The sequence below is a fragment of the Ursus arctos genome, chromosome X (assembly GCF_023065955.2).
Source record: "Ursus arctos isolate Adak ecotype North America chromosome X, UrsArc2.0, whole genome shotgun sequence".
Taxonomy (NCBI): domain Eukaryota; kingdom Metazoa; phylum Chordata; class Mammalia; order Carnivora; family Ursidae; genus Ursus; species Ursus arctos.
Window position 1 is genome coordinate 73263080 of NC_079873.1, and position 23117 is coordinate 73286196.

Here is a 23117-nt window from a genome sequence, read left to right on the forward strand (position 1 = left end):
GAAATAATATCTGTTATCATTGTTATTAATAATTATGTTGATTTGCACATAAAACTTTAAAGGTACATGCAGAGTTTTAAGGTTTAGCAACTCCTTAAAAGTAAAAGTAAACTTCCTTTCTGTTACGGTATATAAATGTTATTCAGTGTTTTAGTTTAGTTGAAGGCAAAGATACTGAGGCCAAAATTGAATGTTTGTGGTTATTTTCTATTTGTTGAGTTTAGAGATATTACCTGTCGTGTTTTACTGAAAGTGAATGATCTTTTTTTTGTGCAGTGGTTTGTAGCTATAGAAATGCAACATTGTTTTCTAGTGTATCAGTTGGGAAAACTTTCAGGCTCCTTGTTGGATTACAAAATTACTCTAAAAAGAAATAGATTTTTAGGACATGAGTCATCCTTTGCTAGGCAGCTTTCTCATGAGAGATTTGTGACTCTTGCAAAATTCCTTTTGAGCTTTTGAAACACGAAGAGTATTACTACTAAAGCAGAGGACAGGAACTTGCTGAGTTATAAATACATGACCATATGAAAGACCCTAGGGCAGGGGCTCCCCTGGTAGGTTAAAGTAGGTTAAAAATATTGCCTGGCCTTTTCCCTCCCTTTCCCACAGATGTTGCCTTGGGACTTGGTGGCCCAGTCGTAAGTAGGAGTGCCTCTGTTTTGTTTCTTTCTTAGTGACCTCCCTAAATGTGGTGGTGTTGGAAACTATTTACTTCTCCAATCTCTCTCCCACTTGCCCTACCCTCTGACTTTATTGCCTGTAAGTTGGGACTGATGATTAGGAATGAACTTCCCTCTGCTACTGGCCCCTCCTCCTTTTGCTTAGGAGTATGGGGTACATTTTCCCATAGATACTATTCCTTTATTTTCCCATAGATACTATTCCTTTATTTGATACACAGTGTAGAGCAATTCTGTTTACTAATATTCTATTTAGTGCTGAAGGATGAAGAGTTGTGAAATATAGGTGCTTGTTATCAAGGAATTTACAATATTATAAGGAGAATGAGACTTGTATACACATCAGTATTTGATTAGTGGCATACAAATAGGTGGGACTTAGAGATAGGGGAGATTAATAATTTGGACTAAAATAAGCCAGGAACTGAGTCACTGGGTACTCCTTTCTCCCCTCCCCACATGCCTCATCTGGAAAATGCATTTAGAATTTAGAACAGAAGACTTAACTATGAATTCATGGATTATAGTATATTCAGTTTCTGGCTTTTCATATAGACTGGATCACTTAAAATATTATTATAAAATAATACTGTAGAAAGTAGATTTTTCAGTAAAGATAAAATATTCCTCATTTTTTGAACCACAAGAGACTATGGACTCTGGGAAACAAACTGAGGGTTTTAGAGGGGAGGGGGTGGGGCGTTGGGCTACCCTGGTGATGGGTATTAAGGAGGGCACGTATTGCATGGAGCACTGGGTGTTATACGCAAACAATGAATCATGGAACACTACATCAAAAACTAATGACGTACTGTACGGTGACTAACATATCATAATAAAAAAAATATTCTTCAGTTTTTAGAAGACCACCTTATTTTTTAATGCTAATTATAACCATTGCCATACTATTGATCTGAGATGTCCAGTGCATTGAAAAAAGTAATCTTTTAAAAAGTCTCACTGGTTTCATATATTACTTGAAAATGTGTTTATGACTAAACAGTATTGTTCAGAGTTGAAGCAAGTATACTAAGTTGTATTTCTCTAGGACAGCAAATGAGAATATTTAAGATATTTTAAATGCAGTAGAAGTATATTTTCCATTTTTCTCATTCCCTTTAATTCTCTAGATTCCCTTTTAAGCAGATTTGTTAAAAAAAAAAAAGTGGTTTTAGGACTACTTGCCTCAAGGCCATCCATCAGTAAAGCTTGCTAAAAAGCATAGATTCTGCAACCCCATTGGTCTACTGAATGAGAATGCTTTTGATGTGGGTCCAAGAATCTGCATTAATTATTCCGTGTAGATGATTCTGTATTCTAAAGTTGGAGAACCACTAGTCTTATGCAGTTTGCAAAATGGCAGCCCTGCAAGTCATATCTGGCCCACGGATTTGTTTTGTTAAGCTTACAGCATTGGCAGTATGGTTTTACAAATTTGGCTTGTCAGCTCTTAAAAATTGGGAGTTTACACATATAAATCCAAATTTCTGGCTTATCTTGAAACAGCAGAATAACTGCAATACTAAGCCCATGTTTCCACATGGCTGTCAGCAGTCCACTGTACCTGAACAAGATCTGTCTCATGTTAATGGGCCATGTGCTCTTGGATTTGCCAAGTCCTCTGAAACTTCTTTCACGCTGGGGTCAAGTATTAGTTGCCATTTTCTTTTCTTTAGTTGACCTGCATCACTCAATTATATCATCTATTTAGAGTCCATATGCATTTTAATTCTTTACTCCAGAGCCAAAAGTTTAAAAAAGTGAGGAGAAATGATTTGAAAGAGGTGAGTTTAGAGGCTGAGAGACCAGAGAATTTATTATAGTAGTAGAAATAAGAAATGAACTGCTGAACTAGGACAGTGGTAATAGGGATGGAGAAAAGAAGACAATTAGGATTTAGAAGTTACCAACTTTGGTAATTGAATCGTGGTGGGATCTGGGTGGGAGGAAGAAGAACAGGCATGGAGGAGTAGGGAGAGAGATAGTAGGTGGGAAGATGAGCTTGTTTTTAGACATACAACTTTAGGTGATTGTGGGACATTATTGCTAGGTACTGAGGTATATATATAGCTTGTTAGGTAGTGTAGACCCTCCCTACTATGTTGGAGGAGAGGATGACTCCTAGAGGAGCATATGTGCTCCTGGGTATATGTTTAGATTGAAAAAGCATATTCAAATCAGAACTATGATGAAATACAACCTCACACCTGTCAGAATGGCTCAAATTAACAACACAGCAAATAAGAGATGTTGGTGAGGATGTGGAGAAAGGGGAACCCTCTTACATTGTTGGTGGGAATGCAAATTGGTGCAGCCATTCTAGAAAACAGTATGGAGGTTCCTCAAAAAGTTAAAAATAGAACTAGCCTATGACCCAGCAGTTGCACTGCTGGGTATTTACCCAAAGGATACAAAAAGACTGATTTGAAGGGGCACAGGCACCCCAGTGTTTATAGCAGCATTATTAACAATAGTCAAATTAAGGAAAGAGCCCAAATACCCATTGACTGATGAATGGATAAAGAAGATGTGGTGTATGTATGTATACACACACACACACACACACACACACACACACACGCACACACACACACAGAGCAATATTATTCAGCAATAAAAAAGAATGAAATCTTGCCATTTGCAATGACGTGGATGGAGTTAGAGTGTATTATGCTAAGTGAAATAAGTCAGTCAGAGAAAGACAAATTTGCGATTTCACTCATATTTGGAATTTAAGAAACAAAACAGATGAACATAGGGAAAGGAAGAAAAAAGAGACAGGCAAAACATAAGAGACTGTTAACTATAGAGTACAAACTGAGGGTTGTTGGAGGGGCAGGTGGTTGGAAGATGGGCTAAATGGATAATGGTTATTAGGGAGGGCACTTGTGATGAGTACTGGATATTGTATGTAAGTGATGAATCACTAAATAATACTCCTGCAACCAATATTACACTATATGTTAATTAACTAGAATTTAAATAAAAACTTGAAACCAAAAGAAAAAGGAAAAAACATATTCAGAAACCTACCTGTTTTTTCTAATGCAAATTGAAAAAATCTACAGAACTGCGAAAGTGGAAATAGACAGAAAATAGCATATCTTCACCTTCATCTTATCTGGGCAGAGGTGTTGCAAATCCATTGGTGGACAAATATCAGAAACTTGGAATGTGTGAGATTTTTATCCGAAGGGGCGAAAGGTTAGCAAAGGTCGATGTATTGCTGTAGGATATCATGATGATACTGTGATTTATGGACAACCACTTCTTTCTTGCAAATGGTAACTTTGGTTCCTTTGTTCCTTTATCTCCTACGTTTTAAATTTTGCTCTGTGAGTATTCTTTAGTACTATGGATACTAAGAACATGTTGTATATCAAAAAGTGTTTGTAAGACATTTTTCTTTCTTTTTCATATCTCTGAGAATAATGTTTCTTTGGGAACATGATATACAGGGAGGTTAGGTTCCCAGGGTAGCTCCTCTTTTTCAAATCCTATTTAATCTACATTGTAGATTAGCTGTTTGTTAATAGTATGAGTCTGGGCTCTGGGAGCAGTTATGTGCCATGTAGTGGGAATAGCTAAGAAAAAGTTCTACTTTTCTAGGTGTGGGGCTGACCCTAGGCAATATTTTGAAATCGGTAAATTTCATCTTTGGGATTTCCCAAATCCGTTTCTGTACCCTTTCTCCATATAATGGTGCTCTCCCTTTAGGTGACACCCTCTTCTGTACCCCTCTTCCAAAATCTTCCCTGTTCTTCACTTTTTCAAAGTACCTACCTCTTCTTTTCTAACTCTTCATTTCTGTCATGCAACTTATTTTTCCTAAGTGTCAGAAAGAACTAAGTTATGATAATTTCTGGAGTTGTGCTGTATTGTTATTTTAAAATGATGAGTGTTAATAATTTCATTGCTTGGTAACATATCAAGGAGGTAGCACAGGAAAGTCAATGAAGTCTGATAGTGAAAGGAGAATGTTTTGGGGAAACAGATAATCCTATAAGTAGCTTTGATTTAAGGTTCTCCCTTGGGAATAATTGGTGCTGAGCTGTTTCTACTTTTCAAGTCTTGCCTTTATCACTTAAGAGTACATCTCTCGCAGAGCTTCTTTTTATTCATAACTGTTTCCATGTGAGTACCTGAGAAGCTTTTGGAGTTGAGGGTAGGTAAGCAAATAGGGCAAGAAGAGTGGCTCTTCTAAGTTTGGGACTATTCTTCCGGCCTTTTAAGTGAAGGGTAGATTCCAAAATGGCTTTATATAAGCAGTAAGTAATTAAAAAATCCTTTCATGTTTCTTATCTGCAAATGACATACAATTTCTAAGCTTAGACAATTTTATCATTGAGGCAAATGATGAATATTAAAAGCAATGGTTTCTAATAATTTATAAACTACCTTCTGTTCCTATCTGTTGAGTTGTATGCTTACTAATGAGTCATTTATATTTGTTTCCAAACCTATGATGTGGTTTGAAGTAGGGTCGGTGAGCCAGTGGCCAAGAATTCTTGAGACATCTTTGGTGCAAAAAGATGTTTTTATTATGCAAGGGGACAGGACCTGTGGGCCGAAAGGGCTGCACTTGGATTTATATACTTTCAAGTTGGAAGTAAAAGACTAGGGAAGTTTCCAAAAGGACTTTCATATGTTAAAGAAGACTTACAGGATCCTGGAGGCCTGTCTATTGTGAAGCTAAGGTTTTTTTCCCCCTCTAGCTAGGCATTAACAGTAAGATTGGGAGTTCCTGGAGGAATGTCATACTTTGCCTACCTCAAATATGTCAGTGGGCTGAGAGTTATAAGGAGATTTAATTTTATATGCATTTCCTTTTGCTTTTGTTCTCCACATCTGTAATGCCAAGTGTAATTGCTATTGTAATGATATGATTTAATTAAACATCATGAAATTGATGAAATGTGTAAGAAGAAAAAGATCTTTCTATGAAAATTAACTAGAAGTCTTTGTATGAGTTCATGAAGCAGCTGAAAAGCTTGCCATTGAATTAAGCATAGGTGAGGCAAGGGAAAGCCTAGGAAAAATAACAAAAATCTAGAAGGATTCCTATGGCTTTGCAGGTATCTTTAAGTTCTTTTTTCCAAAGCAAATGCTAACAGAGAATGCATTAAGGGTGTGGTTTATGAATGGGGTGTTGCTCTGAATTCCAGCTACGGAGCCTATATTTTAAAAAAAAGGCCTTAGCTCTACATCAAAAGACTGGTGAATGAATGTTTATTTCTAGGTTGTAAGTTACAGTAAAATGTTGAAGACAGTTTTCACTTAATAATTCCTCACTTTAACCAATTTTTAAAAAGTAACTGATGTAGGAAATATGTTAGGGTTCGAAGCTGACGGCCAAGAAAGAATTCTTGAGACGTCTTTGGTGCAAAAAGGTGATTTTATTAAAGCAAGGGGACAGGGCCCGTGGTTGCAGAAAGAGCTGCACTGGGGTTATGAGGAGTGGCCCATTATATACTTTCAAGTGTGGAGGGGGTTAGGGATAGCATAAGTCTCTAAGGAATTTTGGAAGCAAGGTTTCCAGGACCTCGAGGGGGCTAGCTATTGTTAGGAAAATGTCATTTATTGCTGTTTAGTAGAAACTCAGTCATGAGACTCTTCAGATGTATATCGGTGGGTCGTATGCTTGGAAGATGATTGCCAACATGTATCTTGGGGGTAGAGATAAAGGTAGTTTCCAGAGGAATTTTTATACGTTAAAGTAGACTTACAGGATCCTGGAGGGTCCAGCTGAGATTGCCTTTTGGCCTTAGCAAAGTAGTAACATTGAGGCAGCTGAGTCCCTAGAGGAATGTCACTCTGCCGGTTTCAAGGACTTGTCAATGGGCTGTAGGTAGTAAGGAAATTTAATAATTTTTCTTCTGCCTCTGTTTCCCACATCAGTAACCACCTCCTGGACCTTATTATGTCTGTATAATGCTGTATAGTAAAGGCTCATTTTCTGTGCAATGAAATGAAATTCTAGTTATAACATCCTTTCTTTGCCATTTCTGGGTATAGCGAGGAACCAGCATGCTTCAAATTGTTGAATAACCATGGTAGTCAAATTCTGTAAAACTTACTAATCACATGTATTAATTTATAGTAACATCTTTTCCATGACAGATGAAGGCATTTATTGAATATAGAAATTTTATGTTGTGGAAATAATAAAAGTAGGGGATGATTTCAGTATATAGTGACTGAGGCCTTGTAATTACACATCTTTTTTTTTTTTTTTAAGTTTTTATTTATTTATTTGACAGAGACAGCCAGCGAGAGAGGGAACACAGCAGGGGGAGTGGGAGAGAAAGAAGCAGGCTCCCAGTGGAGGAGCCTGATGTGGGGCTTGATCCCAGAACGCTGGGATCACGCCCTGAGCCGAAGGCAGACGCTTAACGACTGCGCCACCCTGGCGCTCCTCATTACACATCTTTTTAAAAATTTTACCCAAGGATATACTTTCAGGAACATTTGTGGTTTGGTTAGGTAATCCTTAGGGATTCTTCATATTTATTTGTACCTTGACATTTGTCCTTGTATTTCTCATATTTAGTAGGATTTTTAGTGGGGAGGTTCTAAGTATTATTTACAAGTGAAGTCTGACAGGAAGATTGTGGAACCATTCCCATATTGCTGTAATTCTATTCAAATGCAGATAAACTGCCATTCAACTACCTTGGTTTATTCGGATCTGGCTCAGCCTTCAGGTTAGGATGAATAAAGCAATTTGTCCCCAGGGAGTTTGCTGGGCTAACTTTTTGTCTCTGCTCTACTCAAAAAATAACATATTGAATCACTGACCCTTTATGTCTTTTTAATGATCATCTATAGAACAGTCAGGTGGTTACCATTCATTTGTGGAGGGGTGTATCATACCACAATTCTTATTGCAAGTTACTGCTCCACTGTCCTGTCTGCCATGTTCTTGATGATTTTATATTTAAGTTGATTGCTTTTGATGCATAAAACAAAATTTCCATTTTTATCTCATTTCATTGTGTGGATTAGTCCTTTGATATTAGAGGCTAGTGTTAGTAAATATTTGAATAACATGTATTAACTTCCTCATGACCCCTCTTCTCAACACTTACTGTAGGATAAGAGGGAAAGCTAGCAACTGGTTAGGATAATAGTTTTAGAATTTGTGTATATGGTAAATATTTTGCTGATAACAAAATGATTGAAAGTGTGTTACTGTGCTAGCTGAATATATTTAAATGGGTGCAATATCAGAGAATAGTATGTATAGAGCTAGAGGATAATGTGTCTCATCTTTTAAAAGATGAAACATCTTTTTCCCCCTTTCAGAAATAACTTGCTTTTTCTTTTAGTTCCATGACTGCTGTGTTTATGTAGATTAGTTTTAGATGTAATAGTCTGTTCAGATGTCATCATAATATTTACTAGCATTTCTTTTATTTTTTGGGGGGGGAAGAGTAGATTTTCTTTTATTTTTTTTTTAAACAATTTTATTTATTTATTTGAGAGAGAGAATAAGAGGTGGTAGGGGGAAGGGGCAGAGGGAGAGGGAGAAGCAGACTCCCCACCCAGCAGGGAGCCTGGACACAGGGCTGGATACCAGGACCCTGAGGTCATGACCTGAGTGGAAGGCAGACACAATCTACTGAGCCACCCAGGCGCCCCAGCATTTTCTCTTCTCGCACATAATCAAGGTAGCCTTTTATAGAAAACAGGTCTGCAGTAAAAACAAAACAAAACAAAAACCCCTGAAACTTCTAAATGGACGGCATTCTTGGCAAACTGAAGTGATTACCTTGCTCGATATTAAATCCTTAGAATTTTGAACTCTGCTAAATAAGGAGGTTTATTACAAAGAGATAATGAAATGGTAGAAGTGGGTACAAATCTTGACTCTTTTGTGAGTTTGGCCGTATCACTTCCCTACTCTGGCTCTCCCTTGTTTTCCATGTGTCATCGTTTCTATAATCTTTATATATTGTTTGTTTCAATTTTGTTTCATTTGACTTTTTCAAGAGTACCAACCATTGTCCCCAACCTTGTTTTTCAGATGTTTTTTTTTTTTTTTTTTTAAAGATTTTATTTTATTTTATTCGACAGAGATAGAGACAGCCAGCGAGAGAGGGAACACAAGCAGGGGGAGTGGGAGAGGAAGAAGCAGGCTCACAGCGGAGGAGCCTGATGTGGGGCTCGATCCCATAACGCCAGGATCACGCCCTGAGCCGAAGGCAGACGCTTAACCACTGTGCCACCCAGGCGCCCCTTGTTTTTCAGATGTTTTGTTCTCTGTATTATTGTTGCTTCTTTTGTGGATTTTATTTATATATTTTTTCATCCTTTTCAGAATTCTGCCAGCTTGGTTTTTACGTACTACTTTTCTTTGATCTTTTTTTTTTTCTTAAGAGGATTTGTATTTTTATCAAAATACTGTATGTCTGCATACTTAGTGGTACAGAAGGGCTTGTAATAGATAGTAATCTTCTCATACTTCATGTGTTTTTATCCCTAGTGGTGTTGTTCACCAGTGGCAACCCATTTTAACTATTTTCACCGTTTTGTATTGTAGTTTTCTCCTTATCTCTAAATAATATGCTTATTCTACCATGTCTTACCTTATTTGTTTTAGATATTATCTGTTGACTCCCTGCTATGATAAAGGAAAATTAAACTCATGTCACACTTCACCACCCCATCATTATCACAATACTGTTATCACTATTTTAGTTTCTCTGTTCTTAAGAGTATACCTTTTTGATCACTTTTTACATGATCACATGTAATTTATTTGAGACTATGAAGAGCAACATCTTAAATCCATCTAGATTTTTTGCACATTTTATTCATACATTCTCTTTTGGTCCTTTTCTGATCATTTATCTTTGAATTGTTCTGGTTACCCACTGTGAAGAGTGGTATGGGTGTGTGCGTGCATGTGTGTGTGTGTGTGTGTGTAAGGAAGCATATTCTAGAACTTATTTCAAATTTCATGCATGTGAGAGACGATAAAGTTGATCTGGAGTAATTCACAGCCTGAACTTGAGCTTCTTTCCTTGCAAACATTCTCTCCTAATTTTGTTTTTATTTCCTTTATCCTGAGACCATGTCTTCCTCAGTTTTTGCAGTCAGTGGTTTTTGCAGTAGCGTCAGGTTTGTTATTTCCTCAAGGATTGTATGTGTGCTTATTTTTATTTTTAAATAGAATTTATTTTTTAGAGCAGTTTTATGTCCACAGCCAAGTTGAGAAGAAAGTATGGAGAGTTTACAAAATAGTAACAAACTTAATCCAATAATACATTAAAAACTTACACACCATGATTAAATGGGATTTATTCCTGGGATGCAGGGGTGGTTCAGTATTCAGAAGTCAATCAATGTGATATATCAATAAGAGAAAAGATTAAAAAAAACATATCATTTCAGTAGATGCAGAAAAAGCATTTGACAAAGTACAATATCCATTCATGATAAAAACCCTCAACAAAGTAGGGATAGAGGGAACACACCTCAACATAATACAGGTGGTATGTGAAAAACCCGCAGCTGACATCATCCTCAATGGGGAAAAACAGAGCTTTTCCCTTAAAGTCAGGAATAAGACAAGGATGTCCACTCCCACCACTTTTATTTGATGTAGTACTGGAAGTCCTAGTCATAGCGATCAGACAAGAAAAAGACATAAAAAAGCACCCAAATTAGTAAGGAAGAAGTTAAAACTTTCACTGTTTCATGTCTCTTATTAACTAATTCTGAATATGGTTCCCAAATATTCCAAAAAGCATTTTGAGAAATGGTAGCAGCATCACTGCAAAATAAAAACAAAACCCCTTATCACCTATGGTGACTGCACTGAAGGGACAACAAGTGAACGTACTTACGAGGATCTGTGGGCTTAGTATTTTATAGCCTTAGTTTATGATCTGGAATTAGATTTTTTTAACCCCATGGCAAAATAAGTTTTATACCCTAACCATGACTGAGAGTTGTACAGGTACACAGAAAAGGTACTGAAATTCATAAAAGGGTTTAGTTCATACTTTCTGTTTTGAAACTATAAGACAAATAAAGATTAAAGTAAAGAAGTTAATGGAGGCATCTTATTCTCATACTATTATTATGCTAGGGAGCTGAACATTCATTGAGATCATTCATTTTTGTGCAACACAATAGCTTTACAGTTGAATGTGAATTTCAGAACAAAGATACTCAACTCAGGGCAACATGTATTGACTAATGATGCAAGCTATTAATGGAGCCAAATATCATTGAAAGTCACACTCTGGGGACACTTAGTGCAATACTTCACTTGTTATGGCTGGATTATATATGTTTTAATATGGCAATATTGATTAAATAGTAAAGATTTATTCTCATCATCACTGGAGTTAGCGGTTACAGTTAAGAGGAAGTAAGGCACACGGAAGGTGTAATGGGATGCTTTGGCTCATGTTTATTTCTATGTAAGCTTCAACGACTTAGAGTATTTTGCAAGAAAGTTTATATGTAATTGAGTGTTTTCATGTGTGATTATTGATAGATGGCATTGGGGTTTGAGAGAGAGTAACTGCTACTTAATATGTGTTTAAACATAGCTGAAAGTAGTAGTCTTAACATAGAAATTATTTTATAAAGATAATAGCATGAGAATAAGATGCCTCTATTCTTTACCCTATGAAGGTCACATTTTGCTTTGAGTCTAGCATTGAGTGCTTGCAATGGTAACCATAGTTAACTATTTTTGAAAGGGAGCAAATGATTTGAATCTGTATGTTATAGTATATTGAAGAATAAATTTAGTCCTGTTATTTTCATACCTTGTAAATGGAGATAAATTGGTTACTTGTATATAGTTGTTTAACTGTGTCTATTCTGTGAATCTGTTTAAACAGCTTTCTTGAAGTACAATTGACATTCATAGAATCACACATACTTAAAGTGTACAGCTTGCTAAATTTTGCATATGTGCACACCTGTGAAACCATTATCACAGTTAAGATAGTGAACATATCCACACACACCTCAAAAGGGTTATGCACCTTGGAAATCACTCCCTTACCTATCATCTTCTTCCCCAAACCAAGAATCAGTTTGCTTTTTCTTCAGTTTTCTGAAAGCACTTCTGTGCAATTGATTTTGGTAGGATACACCCATGAAGTCCTAGTGTTGGGTCTTCTCTGTCTTTTTAAATTAGTTGTAAGGATTTTTTTTAAAGAAACAACTTTGGATTTTATTGTTTTATATTGTTTTTCTGTTTCATTGATTTCCATTTTTACTTTTATGATTTCCTTCTGTTTGCTTTAGGTTTCGTTTGCCCTTCGTTTTCTATTTGCTTAAGGTGGTAGCTAAGGTCATTGATTTGAGAACTCTCATATTTTTTAATACAGACTTTTTTGTATAAATTTCCACTTAATCACTGCTTTTGTGGCATCTCACAAATTTTGTTATGCCGTGATTTTATATTCATTTAATTCAAAATACTTCCTAATTTCTCTTGCTTTCTTCTTTGACCCATCTGTTATTTAGAAGTATATTTCTTTCCAAATATTTGGAGGATTTCCAGAAATCTTTTGGTTTTGATTTCTAATGTAATTCTAATGTGGCCAGAGAATATACTTTATATGCCTTGAATACTTTTAAATTTTTTGAGACTTTGTTTTGTGATAAATGTACAACATGCACTTGAGAAGAATGTGTATTCTGCTGTTAGTGGAATGTTCTAAAACTGTCAGTCTGATTAGGTTGATTGATAGTATTGTTCAAGTCCTCATATTCCTGCCGATTTTCTGTCGACTTATTCTATCAATTACTGAGAGATGGACATTGAAATCTCTGACTATAATTGTGGATTTGTCCATTTCTCCTTTCAGTTCTATCAGTTTCTGCTTCATGTATTTTGAAGCTCTTATTACAGGCATAAACACAATCCTGTATCTTCCTAAATAATTGACCCCTTTAGCATTATGAAATGACCTTTTTTGTCCTTGGTAATATTTTTTGCTGTGAAATCCACTTTGTCTTATACTAATATAGCCACTGAGCCTTCTTTTGACTTGTGTTAGCTGGTTTACCTTCTTCTATCCTTTTATTAATGTCTTTTTTTTATGACTTAATATTTTCTCTGCCACTACTTTTCAGTGATTCGAGTAAGATGTGCCTTGGTGTAATTTTCTTCATGTTTCTTGTTTGGAGTTCAATGGCTTTTTGGATCAGTGGGCTTATAGTTTAAAAAAAAAAAACCATATTTGTAACATTTTTGGCCATTATATCTTTAAATATTTGTTATTCCCCATCCTCTTCCTTTGGAATTTCAATTACACATATATTTGGTCACTTTAAAATTGCCTCTTATTACTGATATTCTTTTCATTTTTATTTGTTTTTTATCTTTGTTTCATCTTGGATAGTTTCTACAACATATATCTTTAAATATACTGATCTTTCTACTGCAGTGTCTAATTGGCCATTAGTCTTATCCAGTGAAGTTTTCTGTTCAGACATTGTAATTTTCATCTCTAGAAGTTCAAAAGTATTTGGGTCTTTTTTATATCTGCCATATCTCTAAACTTTTTGAAATATTTGGAATACAAGTTAAAAATAACTTTCAGTGCCCTTATTTGTTAATTTTAACATTTGTGTCAGTTCTGGGTCAGTTTGGTTGATTTTTTTCTTCTCTTCATTATGGGTCAGATATTCTTGCTTTTCATGTACCTGGCAATTTTTTTAAAAAAAGATTTTATTTATTTGTTTGAGAGAGAGAGAGCGAGAGAGCAAGAGAGCACAAGCAGAGGGAGCAGCAGAGGGAGAGGGAGAAGCAGGCTCCCCACTGAGCAGGGAGTCTGATGCGGGGCTCGATCCCAGGACCATGAGATCATGACCTGAGCCAAAGGCAGGCCCTTAACCAACTGAGCCACCCTGATGCCCCTATCTGGCAATTTTAATTGGATGCCAGATTTTGTGAATTTTACCGTATTGGGTTTTAGATATTTTTGTATTTGCTCTAATTATTCTAGAGCATTGTTCTGGGATGCAATTAAGTTACTTCAAAACAGGTTGATCCTTTTGGTTCTTGCTTTTAAAATTTGTTTGGCAAGACCAGAGAAAGGTTTAGTCTAGGGCTAATTATTCCTTTCCTACTGAGGCAAGAGCCTTCTGAGATCTCTACCTAATGTCTTGTTAATTATGAGGTTTTCCTGTCTGGCTGGTAGAAACAGGTTTTATTCCCAGCTCTGTGTGAGTGCCAGGCAGTGTCCTCTCTCTAATCCTCTTGGATGGTTCATTCTTTCCCTGTCCTTAGGTAGTTACCTTACATACATGTGCCAGTCAGCACTCTGCTGAATACACAGTTTGTACCTCTGCAGGTCTCCTTAGTTCTCTCTCTGTTGTAGCTTTCTCCTTTCTGGCACTCTGCCTTATAAACTCCAGCAGGCTGGTGTCCTTGGATTCTCAGCTCCTCAACTCAGGAAGTCTACAGTGCTCTGCCTGGGTCTTCCTAGGCCACGACATGGGCACTGTCTCAAGGCAGTATGCTGGGCAATTGTAGGCCTCACCTCATTTGTTTACTGTCTTTCGGGGATCACTGGAATTTATTGTCTGGTGTCCAGCATCTTGAAAATGTTTGAAATATTTATGTGTATGTTTTGCTTTTTTGGGCAGAGTGATAAACCTGGGCAGAAGTGGAAGTCTTAGACACATTAAAAAACTGATTTGACCTATGTAATTAAAGTGATTGGAATTTTTATGGTTCTCTTTTCCTACCTCTCTTCCCTTTCCCCCCACCACAGCATCGGTCAATCTTGCCTGAATGTTAACCAACCCATTGCAACTTCTTTAGTCTCCAGGTATAAACTCTTGGATTTAGGTCAAAATTGCCTACCCAACAATTATCTTAACCTCAAGCTGGCAGTTCCCCTTTATTTTTGGTCAGTAGTTATTTGGCAATTCCTTCCTTTACCAAACTTGGTTAATTCATAAAACTTGGTATACATATTGCTTCTCCCAGTTTCCCAGAATTTTTCCTCCTAACTGTTCTCCTGGTCACGTGATATATCTTTTCCTTAGTAGTGTTTAATACATCATGTTTCCAGCCTTTGTTAAAATTTCATCCTTCCGAGGTGGGTTGGGGGAATGGGTTAAATAGGTGATGGGGATTAAGGAGTACACTTGTTCTGCTGAGTACTGGAGGTTGTATGGAAATGATGTATCACTATATTGTACACCTGAAACTAATATTACACTGTATGTTAACTGAAATTTAAATAAAAACTTAAAAGAAAATTTCATCCTTCTAGGTTCACATATTAAAGTCTCCAGGTTAAGCACATATTTTTACTGGAAATATAACACAGAAACAAAATTTTAGTGCTAACAAGGACCTTATATTTAATCACTTGTTCTTGAGATTGAGAGCACACTTCTCAGTCTCTGTAGTATACAGGCATCTAGGTTTAGCCTTATCACAAAATATTTAAGATACTTATTTTCATCCTTGATTATTGTAAAACTTCAGATAAATCTTTTTAGAATATTTAAATACATAATGAAAGTTAAGGATTATTTTAGTAGTATAACCTCTTATGTTCTTTAAGTTGGAACATTCTCATTGGTCTTGCTGGCAGGGAGAGGAGAAGGCAGAAGAAAATCCCAAGTAACTATTCACTAAGAACAAATGTTACATTTGGGCTGTATAGTCACATTAACATGGATTTTGGCAGAAAACTTCCCATCAATCTGACAGATTTTACTGAGGATAAAGGTACTTCTAGAGGGCTTGCAACAAACTACTCAGTTATAAATGTATATTTTTGAAGTAATCCTTTCTCATTTCAGTTTAGGTTTTTTTTTTTCTTCCCTTAAAGCTACCTTATAATGATTTAGTTAAAACATATTGGATGTAGAGACTAGTAGAATTTTACAGAATGACCTAACTTTATACGGTTTTCCCCCTCCTGATTGCATTTACTTAGTAAGACTATTAAGTTTGTGGCTCTACCTTCTTTCTGGAATTCAAGGAAAGCTTCTGTTTGACAAAGCTAGGACAAAAAGAATGAATTCTTCATTGTTGGCTGTCTCCAGAAACTTTACGTTGAAATCATAAAGTCCTTCAAGTATTAAATTAAAGTACTAATTTTGTATGTTACTGGAACTAAGGTAGATGAAAGCAGGAAATTGGGAAGGTTTTTAATCTTTTTTTGGGGGGGAGGTTTTTAATCTTTGTTGTAGAATTTATTCTGTAGAATGGGAGTGCCTAATTTATTAATGCAATTTAAATAGAATAAACATTTTTAATGCAAATCCAAACAGAATTCATCTTACAGAGATTGTTGACATTTATTTCATGGCATTTTCCTTCTATATTTTTAAAATGCAAATACCATGGAAAATCTTCTAGTATATGCTCTTGAGAGTGCATTTTGTCACTTACGATTTTGTATTTTATAGTTGGCTGGTGCCTGAAAAGATCTGTGTGTTATTGGTGTCAGAAAATGAATTCAATAGCTTTTATACACGAGTTCATGTGAGTGATTTGGGAGGTACATGACCTTTGTGCTCTATAGCTCTTGCTCTAATTCTGAAAGTAAACTATGTAAATGATCTAAGATGTCAGGTTAAAACTTTTGTTGGTTTTCAATCAAGGGGATTATTGAATATGTTGAGATGTCTCTCTATTTGTACTATGGATGGATTATACCATATCACAGTCCTATCTTTGCTAATTACTTTGTGAAGGTATACTATTAGCTGGCATGGTGATACTGCATACGGGTCAGAGAATATTATAAAATGGTTTTGTTTAACTTCCGTGTGCCTCATTTTTCTGATTAGTAAAATGGGGATAATAATAATACCTACATTATAGATTTGTTGTGGGGATTAATTCGAGTCATTTTTGCCTACCATAGTCATGTTTTGCTTAAGCTTTTCAGTGTCAAATAGTTGTTTTATTTATTTATTTATTTATTTATTTATTTATTTATTTCAGCGGGGGGATGGGGAGAGGGGGAGAGAGAATCCCAAGCAGGATCCAGATGCTGGGCTCCATTTCACGACCCCAAGATCATGACCTGAGCCGAAATCAAGAGTTGGATGCTTAATCGACTGAGCCACCCAGGCGCCCAATATTTAGATATTTAAACAAGTTCTTCCTATATGAGTTCAAATAAGCTGTTTTTGTTTTCCATGAGGAGATGGCTGTCTACTTTAACTTTGGAAACCATTTTTACTGGTTGTATATTTGGGAACATATGTTCCAGGAGCTAAATAACTGCTATACAAATGAACTTTTAGACTCCAACTATTCCCTGGATTGGGAATTATTTGCAAATTCAAGAATATCAGTTAAAAGTACTAATAGTGAAATTAACTCAAATCATTGGTTGATTTTTTTATGTGCCTTTTTCTACCAAAAATGTGTTATAATACCTTATTCACAACTCAGGAATAATTTTCAGTTTTAGGTGATTTATACTCTTGAATCTTTAAAGGAATGAATCATTTTGTTTTGTCAGATTAATTTTGCAGTTACATCAGAAAACTAAATGATGTGGTTATTTAAGTCATTGTGAGATGAGGTATCGCCACAGTAATAATCATAGCCATTTAGAGGTTATTTGTGTGTTATAAAGATGGTAATCACAACAACAGATATTAAATTACCCTATTTAAGACAAGCAACAGTCATATGTCTGGGTACATTGCTTCAATAACAAGCATAATTTTAAATAAAATTATGTATAGTAACTGCCTTCTGAATATCTGTTGCTACTATCCTAGTCAGCTCTTACCACCTCACAACTGGATCTCTTTCTCAGTGTCTGTCTCTCTCCTCCCATCATGACAGGTTTGAGTGCTGTGTGCTAGAAGTAGTACACAAAACTGAGAACACAGTTCGGACCAAGAGAGACTAATCCTTACTACATTGAATGTGCAGTAAAACAAGGAAGACTGTCATTGATAAGAAATTGTAATTTGATAATTGGAATGTGTTACAAAAGGAGAAGTTAGGAACCATGGGAGACTTCACAGGACCAACTGTAATCTGGTCCTCATGAGACAAGGTGGCTCAGGTGGAGGAGGGGGCGTGGAAGTGCTCTAAGCAGAGCAAAGTGTACAAGGAAAGGCCAAGATTGAAAAATAACTTGAGTCCTAATTAGTATTGTTATACTGATGAAGACTCTTGCCCACCGACTTCAGAAGGTAGATAGATGTTTTAGAGGTTGGATTCTACTCAGATCTAAATACTACTCCTAACTGTGTAATTTATTATCTTTGTGACTTTAGGCAAATGACTTAGTGACTGCAAAACTTGATTTCTTGGCCTATAATATAGGACAGTAAATTCCTATATAATAGGATTGCTGTGAGGATTTAAATGAGGCAATTTATAAAGCTCTTAACATAGTGCCTGGCACATAATAAATGCTCATTAATGGTAGCTAGTATTTAGGTAGAATAGACCAACCTTGCTGATCTCTGCAAGCTCCTTTTTTAGCCTTTGATTCTTGCTGCAATCTACCCTGAATATTACAGCTTACAGCCCTTCTCTGAAATTCTAAAATCTGAAAGCTCTGAAAACAATTCTCATTCAGCCACAAAACCTGACCCAGCTTGAAGCTATATATAGTCTTTATCTGTCTATCCTGTTTTGTGGAATATTCATGTTTCACTGTTAACCATGAATGCATTTGATTTAGGGCGCTACACTAGATCCTACTAGGTGTATTTTGTTATATATGGAACACGTACCATATTCCTTTATAAAATTTTACTCTAAATTCAAAAACACATCTGGCTTCGGGGGTTTCAGATAAGAGACTGTGGACTTGTACCACCTGAAGTCATCATTCTAAAATACTACCTTCTCTGTGTCTGTCTCTGAATCAGGAAATCGTAAGAAGTCACAGTAGTTGTGAGACTTAAGTCCAAACTACTCCCTTTGGTTTTTAAGATTATCTTTAATCTGTCCCCACCCTACATGTTCAAAATTTAATACGCTTCAATGTCAACCCTGTGTTTCTTAAGGCTGCTTCCCCAAAGTAAAATAAAATGCTAATGCTGCTGCTTCTACCTAACTTCCTTCTTGTCCCCTGTTTCTGGCTATTCAAATCCTACCCAACAATTAGGATACAATTTTTTATAGTTTCTAAGTGAAGCTACATTTATGTATTTCTTCTCTGAATTCCTATTGTACTTAATTTATTCATCAAATATTTGAGCAGGTATTATGTGCCAGCTACTGTTCTAAGTGTTAGAGATCCCAAGTGAATAAAACAGGTAAAGTGAGGTCTCTGCTGTTACGGAATTTGTTTTCTAGAAAATAGGACACAAGTAAATAAGTGCACAAGATAATTTCACATATTGGTTAATGCTGTGAAGAGAATAAGATAGGACATGTGATAGTGCCTAGGGAGGTGGAGTGGGGGTGACATACCTCAGAATCTCATAGGTTAGCATTTGTTTACTTGTGGTTAGATTTCACTCTAATTAGACTGTAGAGGACTTAAGGGCAGAATCATAACTTAAGCTTGTATGTGCCATACATTGCTGGGCATATAATGGGTACTCAAACATATTAATGTTTGGTTGAGGCATTTCTTTTTTTAAAACAGAGAAGGTAAAAATTAAATGTTGAGAACCACTTGGCTTAACTCATTGATCACAGAGTATCTGTTATGTACAAGATACTATGCTATGTTTTGAAATACTTGTATTTGTGTAAAATTCACTTTCATTTCTGTTGCTTTTTATTCATAGACTAAAAGATGAATTTTCATGTCCAAACAATTTTCCCATTTGAAATAGTTTAGTACAAAACAAATAAACCTTATTTCTATACCCACAGAAGAAGTTATTACTCTTAGAAACCTAGATTACTCCTATAGTTGTTTCTGATTAATTCAGGTACTAAATGATTTCCTCCAGTTCATTAGTGTGATTTTTTAAGACCTAAGTGGCAAACATATATTTCTTGAATGCTTTACCCTTAGTCCTGGAGCTGAGTATGGTTGTTACACAGAAGAGGCTGCCGGATTCCTATATATCATAAACCTTCCTCTTGGCAGTTAAAGATTAAAGTTCATAGCAAAACAGTTTAAGACTGAGCATATCTGGTTATGACAGATTTATGAAATTTATTCAGTGAGGTAACATGGTCTTTTGCTTAATGGAGAACACTGAAGCCCTGTACTGCAGTGTCCCATTTGATTTCTGGTAGATACACATTTTGTTCATTATAAATTGTAAGAGCATCTTGAGAAGAAAATCCCAAAAGGAATTTTTTTCTAGTCATAAAAAAAATTGTGGAAAGAATTTTGTTTTGTAATAGCCAAGAACTCAGGTGGGTTAAAATTTGAGGCTTTTGATTTGACGGTACTTCTGAGATGATGTCCCTGTGGTTACAAAAATATAAAAGTAATGCTTTATTGAAATGATGAAATGGACAGTTGAGATGCTAACAACAGCAAAGTAAGGTGGAGAACGGGAGCTTAATGCCGGTTACCTCCTCATCTCTACTACTACTAGGCTTTTGCCCTGCAAAGCCATAGCTCTTTAAATCCCCTTTAAATCTAGTACACTGCCAAATGATCTGTCATCTATTCATAAGTGCTAATGATGATGGAAGACTACAATGCCTAAGATGACATGTAGTTGTCTGAAAATGACACTGTTAGGAAGGAGATGAAATGATATTTTGGAATAATTTCAAATAGAAGCAGTAATCAGTGATTTTTGAAAGCCAAAGTTTGTGTTCCTCCTGTCTTCTTAGAATTAAACCTCTACATTGATCTCAGTTCTAAAAATCAGAATAAATTTAGCTTTCTTGGTAAAGTAAACACAACTGAGAGGGACTCAACTAAAAAAAAACACTTTTTAAAAGATTTTTTATTTATGAGAGAGAGAGAGAGAGAGAGCGAGAGCAGTGAGCAGGGGGAGGAGCAGAGGGAGAGGGACAAGCAGACTCCACACTGAGTGCAGAGCCTGATGGGGCTGGATTTCAAGATCTTGAGATCATGACCTGAGCAGGAATCAAGAGTTGGACACTCAACAGACTGAGTCACCCAGGCACCCCTCCAAAAAATCTGTATAATAAAGTATTTGAATGCCTGAACCAAATGTTCTTTTTGGTTATCAGGTGATTAAATGGCCTTGAATTGCCTTGATTGTTCTTACTGGTTTATAAAGGTCAGAGAGAATACAGGATCTGAAAAGTAAAAGGCAGGCCTTTGAAGAGTAATTCCTTCTGTTACTGCCACTGATCTGAATAGGTATTGGGCAGAAATTTTGTCCAGAGAAATCAAACCCTGAATCAGTGGTTGATATAGGTGGCCTTACTTAAGGGCCCTACTAATGTGAAAAGTATATGGTGGTTATTTTAGGGTACTGCCCTGTTAGAGCTCTCAGAATTTCTCTGTTGTGATCTTTCATTAATACTATCTTCAACTAGACTGCAAGCTCCATAAAGAAATAATGCATGTTTGTCTTGTTTGTGATTGTATTCCTAGTGCTCAGCACTGAACAGGTGCATAGCAGAAGCTCAAATATTCATTCAGTTGAACCAAATATGGTTTTCTGTGTCATATTGCCCTTCTTAGCAAGAAACTTAAAGCTGGGTGGATAACTGACCCTTCATTTTTATTGCAGTGGCCAACTTATTTATTTAAAAGAGAAGAAAATAGTCAAATTCTGTGACTAAGTTTTTTAGTTGGTAGTGAGTCTTTTGAATTATATACAATTTAGTTGTCCGGTTTCCGTGGGAGTAATTGCACAGTGTTTATACAACATTGTATCACCATGTAACAGCCATAAGAGTTAATCTTTACATATTGCTGTCTTTGTTAATTTCTGCTTGAGAAAATTAAAACTTAATTTTCTTGCAATAATGACTCTTGCATTTCAATCAGAATGTCAACATTAGGGTTTATAAGTAAATCAGCTATTTCTCTTAAGGGGTTGAGAGTCTGGAGTGATACTTCTATAATTATACAATACTCATAATACTGTACTAAGTTATATTTAATATAACTGATCACAAATGAAGTTTAATAAACTCTAATTGCTTGACTAAGTGCAAGCCTATTGCTTTTCCAGAGTTGATTTTTAAAAATTTTTTTAAAAGATTTTATTTATTCGTTTGACAGAGACAGTCAGCGAGAGAGGGAACACAAGCAGGGGGAGTGGGAGAGGAAGAAGCAGGCTCCTAGCGGAGAAGCCTGTTGTGGGGCTCCACCCCAGAACGCTGGGATCACGCCCTGAGCCGAAGGCAGACGCTTAACCGCTGTGCCACCCAGGCGCCCCTCCAGAGTTGATTTTAATGAAAATATATGGTCACTATACTTATTGGCGCTATATGCCCTCATCCTAATGACTATTACCATTCAATTTGCACAGTAAAAGCTTACTAAAATAACTTTAATCAGTGCTTTTAATTCAGGAGCATGACTCTAATAAAGGTTTTTTTGGTCATTTTTGCTTAAAAATTTTTTAAGTGTATAGTAGCTCTATACTTTGTGGATGGGGTAAAATCTATAATGTCTGCTTACATGTGTGAGAGAGAGATGGATGTACATATATAAATTACATTCAGATAAAATTTGAGAGCTTGTCCCTATAGAACATCATTATGAGTGAAGAAGAATTTAGGATTATCATTTTTTTAAGATTTTATTTATTTATTTATTTGACCCTGGCCACGGGGAGGGAGAGGGAAAGAGGGGGAGGGAGGACACAAGCAGGGGGAGCTGCAGGTGGAGGGAGAGGGAGAAGCAGGCTCCCAGCTGAGGGAGGCTGACCTGGGGCTCTGTGCCAGGACCCTTGGGATCATAACCTGAGCTGAAGGCAGATGGTTAACCACTTGACCAGTGAACCACTTAACTGACTGAGCCACCCAGGTGCCCTAGGATAATCTTTAAAAATTTTTTTTTGAGTATTGTTGACACACAATGTTACTTTATTTTCAGGTGTACAACATAGTGATTCAGTTTCTTTATTTGCTATGTTATGCTCACCACAAGTATACATGAAAATACCATTTAAAAATATGTTTTAAAGTTTACATAAAAATGACTGCCTAATCTTGTCAAACAGCTTTTTACACTTCTCTGAACTGTTTCTTTCGGTGGCATTTTTTGCTGTTCTCAACTCCTTTTGTATGTTTCTTTTTTGACTAATATATAAAGACAATTATGTGGTGGAAATAATTTATTTTCTATTGAAGATAATTTAATTGTAACTTACCCAATAATTTATTTTATTATTTAATTTATTTATTCTGAGGGAGGATTTTTATATATTTTTATTTTTTTGTGAATCAGATTATTTTGTCATTTTTACAAACGTGTCTTTTTTTAATTCAAGTATAATTAACATACAATGTTACATTCATTTTAGGTGTACAGTGTAGTGATTCAACAGTTCTATATACTACTCAGTGCTCATCATGATAAGTGTTTTCTTTAATCCCCATCA

General features: G+C 36.0%; 1 protein-coding gene across 6 annotated transcripts in view; it reads left to right on the forward strand.

Annotated features, from left to right (window-relative positions):
* DIAPH2 (diaphanous related formin 2) overlaps positions 1-23117 on the forward strand; it is a 992113-nt gene that overhangs the window by 20225 nt on the left and 948771 nt on the right. The window lies entirely within an intron of this gene.